The sequence below is a fragment of the Bufo bufo genome, chromosome 6 (genome assembly GCF_905171765.1).
Source record: "Bufo bufo chromosome 6, aBufBuf1.1, whole genome shotgun sequence".
Lineage (NCBI taxonomy): Eukaryota > Metazoa > Chordata > Amphibia > Anura > Bufonidae > Bufo > Bufo bufo.
The window spans coordinates 165,425,715-165,442,254 of record NC_053394.1 but is presented as its reverse complement, the minus strand read 5'-3'; positions in this window follow the sequence as shown (position 1 = coordinate 165,442,254).

The window sequence follows — 16,540 nt, the reverse complement described above, 5'->3', positions numbered from 1 at the left end:
AAATGTTCTTTTACAGTACAAATTAATTTATTCGCGGAGCAATAACTTTGGCTCATCGGAGCCAATACATTCTAATACTGTACAGAGATCCTGCTCCGTACAGTATTAGCACTAAGTTTTATGTGAATCGACTTCAGATGTTTCATCCGAAGTCAATTCGCTCATCCCTACTTGTATCATAGACTGCAATAAAATACAATTGTGGTCAGGACCTAAACGAGTGGAAGATGCCCAACCACCACCCCCCTACCTAATTGGCCTGAGGTGTGCCTTGGCCTTACTAGGTCGGTATGCCTGAAAAAGGGGGCATACCCTGAATGTGATGGTTGAATGACTGAATGAAGAATGGGAATGGGTGGGCAGGGGACGTCCGAATGCCGACGTGCTGCCTGGGAGAGCCAGACTGCTTAAGACAGGTACCGGCCCCTCCCACAAATCCAGGCTGCCTGGGAGAGCCAGACTGCTTAAGACAGGTACCGGCCCCTCCCACAAATCCAGGCTAGCCTGCGGCCAGCCTTAACACTTGTGGTCAGGACCTAAACGAGTGGAAGATGCCCAACCACCACCCCCCTACCTAATTGGCCTGAGGTGTGCCTTGGCCTTACTAGGTCGGTATGCCTGAAAAAGGGGGCAAAACCCACCAGTGAGGGAAGGATAGGCCTGAGGTGCTAGGTGCTGAATGCTTGGACCAGCTCCGCTTGTGGCTCCGGGATATACCGTACAAAGCACCCCGAGCGCCAGCGCCCCAAGTGTTTAATGATATGCACAGGGACTCCATGCTTGGACGCTGCGGATGCCGCACCGATGCGGAAAGAATGCCCCGAGAATTGAGCCGGATTCAATCCTACACTGGTCAACAGGATGCGAATATGTTTGATGAACTGGCTGGACGTCAGTGGACCAACAGGGAATGGAAGTAATGGGTCGGTGGGGCTGTGAAGACTAAGGGCCAGCAAGAGGTTGTCCAAGACTGTCACTGGACACCATGCGTTTGTGGTCTGGAAGAACTTAACTACATGGCCGGGACCTACCTGCCTTGTTTTGTTGTGAGGCAACTGCAATGAGTTACTGCCCATCCTGACTAAATCTCCCTTGCGGAGAGCCACCGCCCCTTGTCTGGCCTGTGTCACTTCACCTGGTCTTAAAAACCCGTAAAACGCCAAGTACATCGCCGCCTTGATCACCTGGCTGGGAAGGACTCTGAATGGTGAGAATGTGAGAACTTCCGACAGGCTAAGAAACGTGTCCCCCTTAATAGGTCGACGGACCGACTTGACCGTGACCTGGCTCTTTTGAATGCCTCTGAGGATGGCCTTGATCGGGTGAGCTGAAAATATAGAGGGTCTGTCTGGCTCTTGAAGTGCCAAAAAATGCAGCACCCCAGCCAAATATAGCCTAATGGTGTTGTAGGATAAAGCCAATACCGAATGACAATAAGGCACGAAAGCCACCATATACTTGACCTGACCTGTGTCACCTCTAGGATATGCCAACTTAAAGTTCGAAAAAAACACCCACGCTCGGCGGTACGACCGCAACGTACTGGCCGACAAAGACTTGGTAATGAGTGAACTGGCGACCACCATCAGAGAGTCTAATCCAAGACCAGCAGCCGCCAGTCCGGTACCGGGGTGCCCACTGAGTCTGCTTCTGGGTTCTGTAAGAAAAAGCGAGAAAAATCAAAACGAGATAAAGCATCAGCTGCAACGTTGCTGACCCCGTCCAAAAACCGGGCATGAAAATGAAACCCCTGTTCCAGAGCTATCCAGGTCAATCTACGCATGAAAGACATGATAAGTAATGATTTAGATCTGCCCTTGTTAATGATCTCTGCGGTCGCCATGTTGTCAGTGTGGAAAACCACCGTGTGACCCGACCACCTATGCCCCCAGACTATAGCAGCTGCTACGATAGGATAGATCTCGAACAATGCCGACATCTGAGAAAACCCCGGCAACTGTAGCACGTGTGTGGGCCATGAGCCGGCGAACCAATGTGAGCAGATATGGCCGCGAAACCTACCGAGGCAGCTGCGTCTGAAAATACGTGTGGAGAATCAGAAGTGGCCCTCGGAATAAACATGGAAATGCCGTTCCACCCACTGAGAAATCTGTCCCACATGAACAGATCTTCTCGGGCGTTAGCATTAAGATGCACTGATGCGTCCAAATCACTGGTCTGTTGTAATAAGACTAGCAATCTTGAAATGAATGATCTACCCTGAGGAATGATCCTCATGGCAAAGTATAACATGCCCAACAGAGACTGCAATTCTCTCTTGGTGCAAACCTGAGACATGAGCAAGGAACGGACACCTGATTTGATTCTGTCGCGTTTGTCTTGTGGCAGACTGGCTGACATGGCACGTGAATCCAGAGAGATCCCCAAGAACGTGACAACCTGCGCAGGCCCTTCTGTTTTGTGTTCGGCCACTGGAATGTTTAACTCCTTGAAGACCTGCAAGAGAACCTGCAAGTCAACAGGTGCCTGTGAGGGTTCTTCGATCAACAGAAAATCATCCAGGTAGTGAATGACACTCTGGCAACCCTGTTCCAACAAAATCCATTCCAGTGCCTGCGCTAACCTGTCAAACAGACTGGGGCTGCTCTAGGAACCAAACGTCAACTTGGTGGTGAAATAGTACGCATCTCTCCATTTGATGCCATGCCACTGCCAGAGATATGGGCTAATGGGCAGCAGTTTGAACGCATCAGAGACATCTGCTTTGGACAGCCAAGCCCCCATGCCTGTCTTGAAGAATGACCTGGATAGCCTGGTCTACGGAAGTATACTTCAAGGAAAATTCCTCGGACGGAATCAACGAGTTGAGACTAGGAACGTGGGAAGAATGTGGAGCAGACAAATCATAAATCAAACGAAATTTATTGGAATATTTTCCCTGCACCACCAGGGCCGTCTTTTCGAATGGGCACGCTGGGCAGTTGCCCGGGGGCCCCACTTGCCTGGGGGCCCGCCTGCCCAGTGAACCCACCAGCCAACTTCCCAACCGTCATTTAGCAGCGTTGCCGCCAGGGCCGTCTACGACCTGCTGCCCGTAAGCTGACAAACAAGATGACGGAATCTAAGCCCCTCCCCTCCCCCCCCCCCCCCCAGCAGCGTGAAACGATTGAACGAAAAGCCTTCGAGGCTGACAGGGAGTATGATAGTCGTTTCCACTGACGTATGAAGCGAGCCCGAGTTTGTGTGAATCTGTGACGTGGCAGATTAATTAAAAACGAATACTGCGGGCTAAAGAACCTACAGACGTGGTAGGTGATGTATGTAAGTATAGGATTTGTGGAAAACAGACCGTATGACGTATGACACTAGTCTACGAGATGAAACGGGGTGTGTATGTCGTGCGAGCGTGTAGCTGTATTGGCGGATGAACCTGTGCTAGAGGTGTATGGATGAAGCTTGGTGGATAAAGTTTTTTTTTTTTTTTTTCTTTATTTGAACAACCCACTTTTTTTTTTTTTTTACTTTATTTAACAATCCACTTGTACCCTTTTTTTTTTTTTTTCTTCGTCAAACTGCCTGATGTGCGAACTATGTGTCTAAGGTATGTATGTAGTGTATGATGAGTGTCAAACATGTGCACAAGCAGCAACCTTGTAAGTAATCAACTCAGTAATGGCACCAGGACCCAGCTGACGGAATCTAAGCCCCTCCCCCCCCCCCCCCCCCCCCCCCCCCCAGCAGCGTGAAACGATTGAACGAAAAGCCTTCGAGGCTGACAGGGAGTATGATAGTCGTTTCCACTGACGTATGAAGCGAGCCCGAGTTTGTGTGAATCTGTGACGTGGCAGATTAATTAAAAACGAATACTGCGGGCTAAAGAACCTACAGACGTGGTAGGTGATGTATGTAAGTATAGGATTTGTGGAAAACAGACCGTATGACGTATGACACTAGTCTACGAGATGAAACGGGGTGTGTATGTCGTGCGAGCGTGTAGCTGTATTGGCGGATGAACCTGTGCTAGAGGTGTATGGATGAAGCTTGGTGGATAAAGTTTTTTTTTTTTTTTTCTTTATTTAACAATCCACTTGTACCCTTTTTTTTTTTTTTTTTTTTTTTTTTTTTTCGTCAAACTGCCTGATGTGCGAACTATGTGTCTAAGGTATGTATGTAGTGTATGTGATGAGTGTCAAACATGTGCACAAGCAGCAACCTAGTAAGTAATCAACTCAGTAATGGCACCAGCACCCAGCTGCCAGAGTTTAACCTGCTGAGCCCAGATGACTCGCAGCCCCTGTATGAACTTAGATACAGGTTATGCTGAGACAGGCAATGAGCTCCAACTATGTGACAATGCTGCCCATTGGTGCCAAAACTTGAATTGCATGTGCCTGAACGCAGTGAGGAGAAGCGATCCTCCGGCACACTTCCCCCTCTCTACACACCCTCCTACCCTCCTCCACGTTGCCACGCTCCCCAAACAAAGCAGTTATCATGGAAAACGACCTGAACAGCTTGCAGACTGAAGTGAAAGGTACACCCGGCTTCTCTGAGATCCGACTCGTGCAGGACGCTTGCTGATGACGTCACACCCGGAAGTAGCAGACGTCCGAATGCCGACGTGCTGCCTGGGAGAGCCAGACTGCTTAAGACAGGTACCGGCCCCTCCCACAAATCCAGGCTGCCTGGGAGAGCCAGACTGCTTAAGACAGGTACCGGCCCCTCCCACAAATCCAGGCTAGCCTGCGGCCAGCCTTAACACTTGAAGTCTATGCAATTTTTACAGGCTACAAATTAAGCCATGCCACAAGCAAATCTGTCAACAGATTTGTACCTATGAAACTGGCTGACCTTTTGCATGTGCACTTAGAAGCTGAAGGCATCTCTATTGGTCTCATGTTCATATGTGCACGCATTGCTGAGAATTTTTTTTTTTAATGAATGCAAATGAGCCTTTGGGAGCAACAGAGGCTCTGCTCCCTGCAATTACTGGAATGCCGGATCCGTCCTTCCAGTCTGCGCATGCGCAGACCGAAAAAAAAAGTGAAAAAAATAAATGCCGGATCCGTTTTTCCGGATGACACCGGAAAGACGGATCTGGCATTTCAATACATTTTTCTGACTGATCAGGCATTTTTCAGACTGATCAGGATCCTGATCAGACTTACAAATGCCATCAGTAGAGATGTCGCGAACATAAAATTTTCCGTTCATGAACGCGAATTACCGCAAATGTTCGCGAACGGGCGAACCGCCATAGACTTCAATAGACAGGCGAATTTTAAAACCCACAGGGACTCTTTCTGGCCACAATAGTGATGGAAAAGTTGTTTCAAGGGGACTAACACCTGGACTGTGGCATGCCGGAGGGGGATCCATGGCAAAACTCCCATGGGAAATTACATAGTTGACGCAGAGTCGGGTTTTAATCGATAAAGGGCATAAATCACCTAACATTCCTAAATTGTTTGGAATAATGTGCTTTAAAACATCAGGTATGATGTTGTATCGATCAGGTAGGGTAAGGGTTACGCCCGCTTCACAGTGGCAGACCAAACTCCCCGTTTAACGCACCGCAAACAGTCCATTTGCACAACCGCAAACTCCCTATTTGCACAAGGTTGGATACCAAGCTAGCCATGTCCCGTTCCTTGTCCTCACTGACGTCATTGAAGGTCTCTTCCTCCACCCAGCCACGTACAACACCAAGGGTCCCTGAAAGGTGACAACAAGCCCCCTGGGACGCCTGCTGTGGTTGGTCTTCCACCTCCTCAAAGCCACCTTCCTCCTCTGACTCCTCTTCTTCAGACTCCTCTCTCTGCATTGTCGTAGGTCCAGCAATCGACGACGACAAGGCTGCTTCTGGTGGTGATGGTGACCACAACTCTTCCTCTTCATGCTCATCTACGGCCTGATCCAGCACTCTTCGCAGGACATGCTCCAGAAAAATAGCATATGGGATGAGGTCGATGATGTTGCCTTGGGTTTGACTGACCAGGTTTGTCACCTCCACTAAAGGACGCATGAGCCTACAGCCATTGTGCATGAGCGTTCAGTAACGCGGCCAAAAAATACCCAGCTCTGCAGAGGCTGACCTATTTTTTTTTTAAATTAAAAAAAATCTGTTCTTAACAGTTTAAAGCGAACCTTTCACCAGGATTTCACCTAATAAACTATTAACAGTACCTTATAGATTATGCTCATTCTGTTTAAATGCATTCTTGTCCCGCTTTCCTGGGATGTATATTGATGAAAAAAATGACTTATAAAGTCCTTGTCTCCAGCTCCTGCAGTCACGGTGGAAGTCAAGGGGGTAGCCCTTCCCTCACTCCGGGCTGTACCTCCCCTGCCCTAACCCCTCCTCTAACTAGTGAAACTGACACCCGGCTCAGTCGCCGGGACCGCGCTTGTACTGGCGGCGCATGCGCCGTTGGTCTCAGTAGCAGCGCGATCCCGTCTAGGCGCGGACTGTGAGTGAATTGCGCATGCGCCGTCCGTCCCCGATGCCTCCCTGTCTTCTGTTCTTCAGGCGCGCGCCTGAATAGAAGACAGGGAGGCATCGGGGACGGACGGCGCATGCGCAATTCACTCACAGGATCGCGCTTCAGTCCGCGCCTAGACGGGATCGCGCTGCTACTGAGACCAACGGCGCATGCGCCGCCAGTACAAGCGCGGTCCCGGCGACTGAGCCGGGTGTCAGTTTCACTAGTTAGAGGAGGGGTTAGGGCAGGGGAGGTACAGCCCGGAGTGAGGGAAGGGGTACCCCCTTGACTTCCACCGTGACTGCAGGAGCTGGAGACAAGGACTTTATAAGTCGTTTTTTTCATCAATATACATCCCAGGAAAGCGGGACAAGAATGCATTTAAACAGAATGAGCATAATCTATAAGGTACTGGTAATAGTTTATTAGGTGAAATCCTGGTGAAAGGTTCGCTTTAATCTCTGTTTTGTCCCCTATCAGGGGCCGGTGTATGGAATAGATTTTCGGAACCAGGAGATGGAAAAAGATGCTTGGTCGGTCCTCTTACTTCCAATTTGGGGCACTGCGCGTACGCCTTGCAATGTACTGTGCCACCAGATATGAGTGGTGTGTTTAAGTAGTACTATTCCTATCAGTTTAATCCCTGTTACGTCCCCTATCAGGGGATGTGTATGGAATAGATTTTAGGAACCGGGAGATGGAAAAAGATGCTTGGTCGGTCCTCTTCCAATATGGGGCACTGCGCGTGCGCCGTGCAATGTACTGTGCCACCAGATATGAGTGGTGTGTTTAAGTAGTACTATTCCTATCAGTTTAATCCCTGTTACGTCCCCTATCAGGGGAAGTGTATGGAATAGATTTTCGGAACCGGGAGATGGAAAAAGATGCTTAGTCGGTCCTCTTACTTCCAATTTGGGGCACTGTGCGTGCGCCGTGCAATGTGATGTGCCACCAGATATGAGTGGTGTGTTAAGTAGTACTATTCCTGTAAATTTAATCCCTGTTACATCCCCTATTATTATTATTATTATTATTATTATTAGGTGTGTTAAGTAGTACTATTCCTATCAGTTTAATCCCTGTTACGTACCCTATCAGGGGCCGGTGTATGAAATAGATTTTAGGAACCGGGAGATGGAAAAAGATGCTTGGTTGGTCCTCCTACTTCCAATTTGGGGCACTGCACGTGCGCCGTGCAATGTACTGTGCCACCAGATATGAGTGGTGTGTTAAGTAGTACTATTCCTATCAGTTTAATCCCTGTTACGTCCCCTATCAGGGGAAGTGTATGGAATAGATTTTAGACAACCGCAAAGAGTTGTCAATAGTTGACACACTCATGACATAAATTTCATTCCTCTATGCGTCAATCTTGGTGTAGTGATGACTGTGCTCGTGCGCACGTTTGGGAGATTGCAGGCGATTGGGGTTTTTCAAAGTCTATGGTCGTGCTGAGGTAGTTCAGTGACAGTTAAGTGACCCAGAAAACAATGATTCTGCAGTGTGGGCCCATTGTTGGCCTAGTAGGCTTTAATGATCACCTTAGATGATCACAAAGAAAATTAATGTTTTTTCTATGCAAAATTATCCAGCCGATCGCTTTTGGTCTTGGTAGGAGGATTACTTTCACCTCTTCCCCTGTTAGATTCCCGTTGTGCTGTGACATCACCCTTATACGCTGTGTAAAGCATGCTTTTTAATTTATTTTGGAACTACTGCATCTTTTCCGACTTGCGGTAATTCGGTAACATTTCAGGCACTTTATGCTTATACCGGGGGTCTAGTAGCGTGGCCACCCAGTACAGGTCGTTCTCCTTCAGCCATTTTATATGAGGGTCCCTTAACAGGCACGACAGCATGAAAGACCCCATGTCACGGCGGACGTGCACACAGACTAACAGTTAAACCACCAACCAGGCTCTAGGCGAGAGGCAGGGGAAGGGTCACCTCCTAACTTATCCCTGACCTCTCTCCCTGCAATGCTCAGCCCACATGCAGACCTTAATGGTAGGTATGATGTGTCCCCGTGCCTGGACTGAAACACCCTAAATTCCCTGAGATGGTGAAGAGGGCAAATAGGAGCAGCCTGCTCGCACAGAACCTGGATGGGAATGATGACACCAAACAATCAAACAAGAAACCACACTTATCTCTCTGCGCCGGAACAGACAACCTTCCTCTCTAGCTTCCAAGACCAAAGTGATGAATATAATCCGCTCAGAGCACTGGGGTGGAGTGCTATTTAAACTCATCACCCCACCCAGTGCACCTGATGGGAGGCGGATCCAGCACGGCTCCAAAACAAAACACTAAACTCGTGTTGCTATTCTGGCCGACCTCCGCACACCATCAGGACGGGGCATGACACCCTATTTGCACAAGGTTGGATGCTGAGCTACTCATGTCCCGTTCCTCATCCTCAGTGATCTCACTGAAAGTCTGTTCTTCCCCCCAGCCACGTACAACCCCACGGGTACCAGAGATAGGTGACAACGAGCACCCTAGGATGCCTGCTGTGGTTGGTCTTCCTCCTCCTCCTCAAAGCCACATTCCTCCTCTGACTGCTCTTCCTCACACTCCTCTTCCAGCGTTGCCGCAGGTCCAGCAAGCGATGCTGATAAGGCTGTTTCTGGTGGTGATGGTGACCACAATTCTTCCTCTTCACGCTCATCTACGGCCTGATCCAGCACTCTTCGCAGGGCACGCTCCAGGAAGAAAACAAATGGGATGATGTCGCTGATGGTGCCTTCGGTGCGACTGACTAGGTTTGTCACCTCCTCAAAAGGACGCATGAGCCTACAGGCATTGCGCATGAGCGTCCAGTAACGTGGCAAAAAAATTCCCAGCTCCGCAGAGGCTGTCCTAGCACCCCGGTCATACAAATACTCGTTGACTGCTTTTTCTTGTTGGAGCAGGCGGTCAAACATTAGGAGTGTTGAATTCCAACGTGTCGGGCTGTCGCAAATCAAGAGCCTCACTGGCATGTTGTTTCACCGCTGGATATCTGAAAAGTGCGCCATGGCCGTGTAGGAACGCCTGAAATGGCCACACACCTTCCTGGCCTGCTTGATGACGTCCTGTAAGCCTGGGTACTTATGCACAAAGCGTTGTACAATCAGATTCAACACATGTGCCATGCACGTGCTGTCAGACGCCGGGCAAGGGGGTGACCATGTGTCAACTTGCCCAAATTCAATGCCACCAACAAATTGCTTCCGTTGTCACACACCACTTTGCCGATCTCTAGTTGGTGCGGAATCAGCCACTGATCCACCTGTGCGTTCAGGGCGGACAGGAGTGCTGGTCCCGTGTGACTCTCTTATTTCAGACAAGTCAACCCCAAGACGGCGTGACACTGTTGTATCCGGGATGTGGAATAGCCCCTGGCGAGCTGGGGGGGTGCAGTTGCTGAGGAGGTTATGGAAGAGGATGGAGTAGGAGGAGTAGAGGATGTGGCAGCATGCCTGCCTGCAAGTCGTGGCGGTGTCACCAACTCCTCTGCAGAGCCACGCATTACATACTTGGCAGCCGTCAGCAGGTTTACCCAATGCGCAGTGTAGGTGATATACCTGCCCTGACCGTGCTTTTCAGACCAGGTATCAGTGGTCAGATGGACCCTTGCCCCAACACTGTGTGCCAGACATGCCATCACTTCCTTTTGCACAATCGAGTACAGGTTGGGGATTGCCTTTTGTGCAAAGAAATTTCGGCCGGGTACCTTCCACTGCGGTGTCCCAATAGCTACAAATTTTTGGAAGGCCTCAGACTCCACCAGCTTGTATGGTAAAAGCTGGCGGGCTAAGAGTTCTGACAAGCCAGCTGTCAGACGCCGGGCAAGGGGGTGACTTTGTGACATTGGCTTCTTACGCTCAAACATGTCCTTAACAGACACCTGACTGTGGGCAGATGAGCAGGAACTGCTCAAGGTGAGAGACGGAGTGGCGGATGGTTGAGAGGGGGCAAGGAGGACAGCAGTGGTTGACGTGGCTGAAGATGCTGGACCAGGAGGAGGATGGTGGCTTTGAGTTTGTGTGCTGCTTGTACTCATGTGTTGATCCCATAGGCGTTTGTGATTTGAGATCATGTGCCTTCGCAAAGCAGTTGTACCTAGGTGGGTGTTGGGCTTCCCACGACTCAGTTTCTTTTGGCACAGGTTGCAAATGGCATCGCTGTTGTCAGAGGCAGACACACAAAAAAAGTCACACTGATGATCTCTGCAATGACGGCATTCTGGTGGTGGCAACAGCATGCGTTGATTGGCGTGCTGTCTGGCTGACCCCGGGTGCCGATGCATGCTGTCTGATTATGCCACTAGCTCCTTGCGACGACCTCCCCCTGCTTCCAACTTGTCTCCTCCTCCTCTCTGTCTCCCCATCTGAACTTTCCCCCTGTTCTTCTTCTCTTCGAGCGGGCAAACACGTGACATCCACGGACACATCATCATCATCAACCGCTTCACTTGTATCTGACAACTCAGCAAAGGAAGCAGCAGCGGGTACAACATCATCATCATTACACCGTACGTCCATGTGTGTAATGCTGCCTGACTGAGACATATCCCTGTTATCTTCATCCTCTGGCAATAATGGTTGCGCATCACTCATTTCTTCCAACGGGGTGGCCTGCCTCTGCCTGTCATTTTTTTTAGATTAGTTTAGTTGTACTATGCGTGCAAGCTACTGTGACACCAGATATAAGTGGCACTGTGCACTGGCAGAAGTTGGCGGAGTAAACGCTGTAGGCCTGACACACACGCTTGCAGACAACTAACTTCTATTCAATCTATTACAGTCAAGATTGTTGTATTTTTTTTAAATGTAATCTACTGTGACACCAGATATGAGTTGCGCTGGTGACACTATGCACTTGCAGGGCCTGAAACACACACACGCGTGCAGGCAACTGACTGCTATTATTTCACAGTCAATTTTTTTTATTTTTTTTAAATGTAATCTACTTTGACACAAGATTTGAGTTGCGCTGGTGACACTATGCACTTGCAGGGCACGAAACACACACACACACATGCAGGCAACTGACTGCTATTTATTCACAGTCAAAATTGTTGTTGTTTTTTTAAATGTAATCTAATGTGACACAAGATTTGAGTTGCGCTGGTGACACCAGGGCCGGACTGGCCTACCGGGATACCGGGAAATTTCCCGGTAGGCCGCCGGCCCTGGGGCCGCTGTGCCTGCACTTTTTCGGCGGCCGACGGGCCGAATCATAAAGCTTTGATGTAGTGGTGGCCGGTGGGTGGAGCTGAGCAGGCCGGCCGGCCTCCGTGGGAGCGGCACTGCTTCCTCCGACCACCTGGTGTCGCTGTGAGCGGCAGCCCGTGATCCTCCTGGCCCGGCCTGGCTGGCTGTCCTGTGTGTGGCCGCCCCTCTCTTCCTGCAAGTGGCCTCAGGCTCCCGCCGCCTCACCTCCAGATTCAATATGCCGGGCCCAGGCCGCAGACCGGAAGCAGAGCCCGACCCGATGTAAACAGCCCCGAGAGGACTTGAGGAGCCGCAAATACTGGGGGTAAGAAGGGGCCAGGCTGTGCAGGCTGTCAGGGTTATGTAGTGTATATTATTTACATACAGTCTTATAAATTATAAGACTGTATGTACACTAATATACACTACATAACCCTGACAGCCTGCACAGTCACATGTGGGCACAGCCCTGGCATCCAATACATATCACAGAGAGCTATACTGTGCATTATAAGCTATACTGCACAGTATAGCTCGCTGTGACATGTATTGGATGCCAGGGCTGTGCCCACATGTGACTGTGCAGGCTGTCAGGGTTATGTAGTGTATACTATTAGTTTACATACAGTCTCCAGTTTACAGGAATCTCCAGGAGTGACATCAGCTGGGCAGATCCGCTTCTAGGATCTGGGCTCCATAGACATTCTCTAGCCCTCACATGCTTCTTTATGCATCACAGCAAGGAGATTGGGGCAGTTGACAGCAGGGCTTTGGCTGGAGGTAGCACTTTGTGAAAGGTTGTCACACAGGTTGTCAGGGGCTGGGAGTGGAGAACCTGGTGTGTAACCTGGTGTCACTGTGCTGTACCAAGGATCTGCTGGGCATGGTGCCTCCACAGAGGGCAGGGAATCAGATTGACTGAGGAGGGCTTGTACTTTGGAGAAGAATATGTGGCTTCATGTGACAGAGCAGAGGAATGGCACAGAAGAGTGTGTGGATGAGGATACGTCGTGTCTCCAGGAGCTCTGCCCCTGACATCTCCAAGTGACAGACACTGCTGGACCCCCCTGGCACCCTGCACACATTATAAATGCACAGTATAGCTTTCCCTGATATGTATGGGATGCCAGGGCCATGCCCACATGTGGCGAGTGGCAGTGCATTATACACAGCAGCACGGTGTCCGGTACTCACACAAAGACGTGGTAGACAAATGCCCAGCCCCGGGGTCTCTCCAGCACGTTGCACAGGTAGTTATGCAGCCTCCGGTACTTTACGTTCCTCCGGCAGCTCTGGCTGCTGTTGTACGACAGCGGCTTCCCCAATAAGCTCATGCAAGCTCCCTGCTTCCCACGGCGGCTCTCCTGCAAGCCCCCTCCCGGTCCCACACCGCTGCCCCTGCCAGTGTCACTGGTGCCCAGGAGAAGCAGCCCGTCCCCTCTACTGGAGTTCAACAGCACCCTTTTGCCCCGACCCGACTCCATATCTTTCATGCCGTAGTAACGGTCCCTGCCCCTGCCTTAACCTCCAGAGCTGCTTTTTATCCAGAGCCCAGAGCCTCCCACATCACCTCCACTATGGTTGCGGGGCATGGCATCACCGGCGTGGGCACAGTGGGCAGAGCGATGTGCTCCGGGTGCATGCACAGAGCAGATCTGGGGACAGGGTGGCAGCGCTTCCTGGCTGCAGACTGTCAGATCTGATCACAAGTTGGCACCAGCCATACATACCGGAAGGCTCTGTGTGCAGGGTGCCAGGGGGGTCCAGCAGTGTCTGTCACTTGGAGATGTCAGCGGCAGAGCTCCTGGAGACACGACGTATCCTCATCCACACACTCTTCTGTGTGATTCCTCTGCTCTGTCACATAAAGCCACATATTCTTCTCCAAGGTACAAGCCCTCCTCAGTCAATCTGATTCCCTGCCCTCTGTGGAGGCACCATGCCCAGCAGATCCTTTGTACAGCACAGTGACACCAGGTTACACACCAATATGTTCTCCACTCCCAGCCCCTGACAACCTGTGTGACAACCTTTCACAAAGTGCTACCTCCAGCCAGAGCCCTGCTGTCAACTGCCCCAATCTCCTTGCTGTGATGCATAAAGAAGCATGTGAGGGCTACAGAGTGCCCATGGAGCCCAGATCCTAGAAGCTGATCTGCCCAGCTGATGCCACTCCTGGAGAGTCCCTTGCTGCTCTCTGTACAGGAGGGGACAGTGATCACACAGCTCTCTGCATCCAGCAGGCTGCTCAGCCTCCACACAGGCAGCTCCCAGCAGTCTACTGTGCCTTCATACATAGAAGCCTGGAGGTCACTTCCAGGCAGCTGAAACTCCATGCATGATGGTCAGAGTGGCTGTGAGAAGCTTGGAGCCCACCACCTCCAGGCAGCTGCACTTCAACAACTTTTCCAGGAGAATCCAGCAACTCTGTGACAGCAGGAAGGGGTTGCCAATCACTCACTTGTCCCTGTGCAGCCTGCAGCTCCAGTACTTCTCCTGGTGCTGCTGCTGACATACATTCAAGGGGGACAGAAGGGGAAGGGGGGTGAGGAAGAGGGGGAAGGCCAGGTACTTACAGGAGGACTATATCTGAGTATAAATTAAAGGGGTTGTTCGGGTTCAGAGCTGAACCCGGACATACCTCCATTTTCACCCAGGCAGCCCCCCTGACTTGAGCATCGGAGCAGTTCATGCTCCGATGCTCTCCTTTGCCCTGCGCTAAATCGCGCAGGGCAAAGGCATTTTTTGAAGATCTGGTGACGTACCGGACTATAATGGGGACGGGGCGGAGCTCTGGCGCAGCACAGCGGTGCACGGCGAAAGCCGCCGGAGTGAAAAGTCCTGCAAGTCCGACTTTTTAGTCCGGCGGCTTTCGCCGTGCACCGCCGTGCTGCACCGGAGCTCCGCCCCGTCCCCATTATAGTCAATGGGGACGGAGTGGCGGTCCGGCGGCACGGCGAAATAGCGGAAGGACGGATCCGACATGGTGAACAGCCTGTCAGATCCGTCCTGCCGCAATTGTGAAAGTAGCCTAACACCAGATATAAGTTGCGCTGGTTACACTATGCACTAGCAGGGCCTGAAACACACACACGCGTACAGGCAACTGACTGCTATTTATTCACAGTCAAAATTGTTGTTTTTCTTTAAATGTAATCTAATGTGACACCAGATATGAGTTGCGCTGGTGACACTATGCACTTGCAGGGCCTGAAACACACACACGCGTGCAGGCAACTGACTGCTATTTATTCACAGTCAAAATTTTTTTTTATTTTTTTTATGTAATCTAATGTGACACAAGATTTGAGTTGCGCTGGTGACACTATGCACTTGCAGGGCCTGAAACACACACACACACGTGCAGGCAACTGACTGCTATTTATTCACAGTCAAAATTGTTGTTTTTCTTTAAATGTAATCTAATGTGACACCAGATATGAGTTGCGCTGGTGACACTATGCACTTGCAGGGCCTGAAACACACACACACGCGTGCAGGCAACTGACTGCTATTTATTCACAGTCAAAATTTATTTTATTTTTTAAAATGTAATCTAATGTGACACCAGATATGAGTTGCGCTGGTTACACTATGCACTTGCAGGGCACAAAACACACACACGTGCAGGCAACTGACTGCTATTTATTCACAGTCCAAATTGTTGTTTTTCTTTAAATGTAATCTAATGTGACACCAGATATGAGTTGCGCTGGTGACACTATGCACTTGCAGGGCCTGAAACACACACACGCGTGCAGGAAACTGACTGCTATATATTCACAGTCAAAATTTATTTTATTTTTTAAAATGTAATCTAATGTGACACCAGATATGAGTTGCGCTGGTGACACTATGCGCTTGCAGGGCCTGAAACACACACACGCGTGCAGGCAACTGACTGCTATTTCTTCACAGTCAAAATTGTTGTTTTTCTTTAAATGTAATCTAATGTGACACCAGATATGAGTTGCGCTGGTGACACTATGCACTTGCAGGGCCTGAAACACACACACGCGTGCAGGCAACTGACTGCTATTTATTCACAGTCAAAATTTATTTTATTTTTTCAAAATGTAATCTAATGTGACACCAGATATGAGTTGCGCTGGTGACACTATGCACTTGCAGGGCCTGAAACACACACACACATGTGCAGGAAACTGACTGCTATTTATTCACCGTAAAAGTAGTTGTTTTTCTTTAAATGTAATCTAATGTGACACCAGATATGAGTTGCGCTGGTGACACTATGCACTTGCAGGGCCTGAAACACACACACGCGTGCAGGCAACTGACTGCTATTGCTTCACAGTCAAAATTGTTGTTTTTCTTTAAATGTAATCTAATGTGACACCAGATATGAGTTGCGCTGGTGACACTATGCACTTGCAGGGCCTGAAACACACACACACGTGCAGGCAACTGACTGCTATTTATTCACAGTCAAAATTTATTTTATTTTTTAAAATGTAATCTAATGTGACACCAGATATGAGTTGCGCTGGTTACACTATGCGCTTGCAGGGCCTGAAACACACACACGCGTGCAGGCAACTGACTGCTATTGCTTCACAGTCAAAATTGTTGTTTTTCTTTAAATGTAATCTAATGTGACACCAGATATGAGTTGCGCTGGTGACACTATGCACTTGCAGGGCCTGAAACACACACACGCGTGCAGGCAACTGACTGCTATTTATTCACAGTCAAAATTTATTTTATTTTTTAAAATGTAATCTAATGTGACACCAGATATGAGTTGCGCTGGTGACACTATGCACTTGCAGGGCCTGAAACACACACACACATGTGCAGGAAACTGACTGCTATTTATTCACAGTCAAAATTGTTGTTTTTAAAAAAAAAATAATCTAATGTGACAAGATTTGAGTT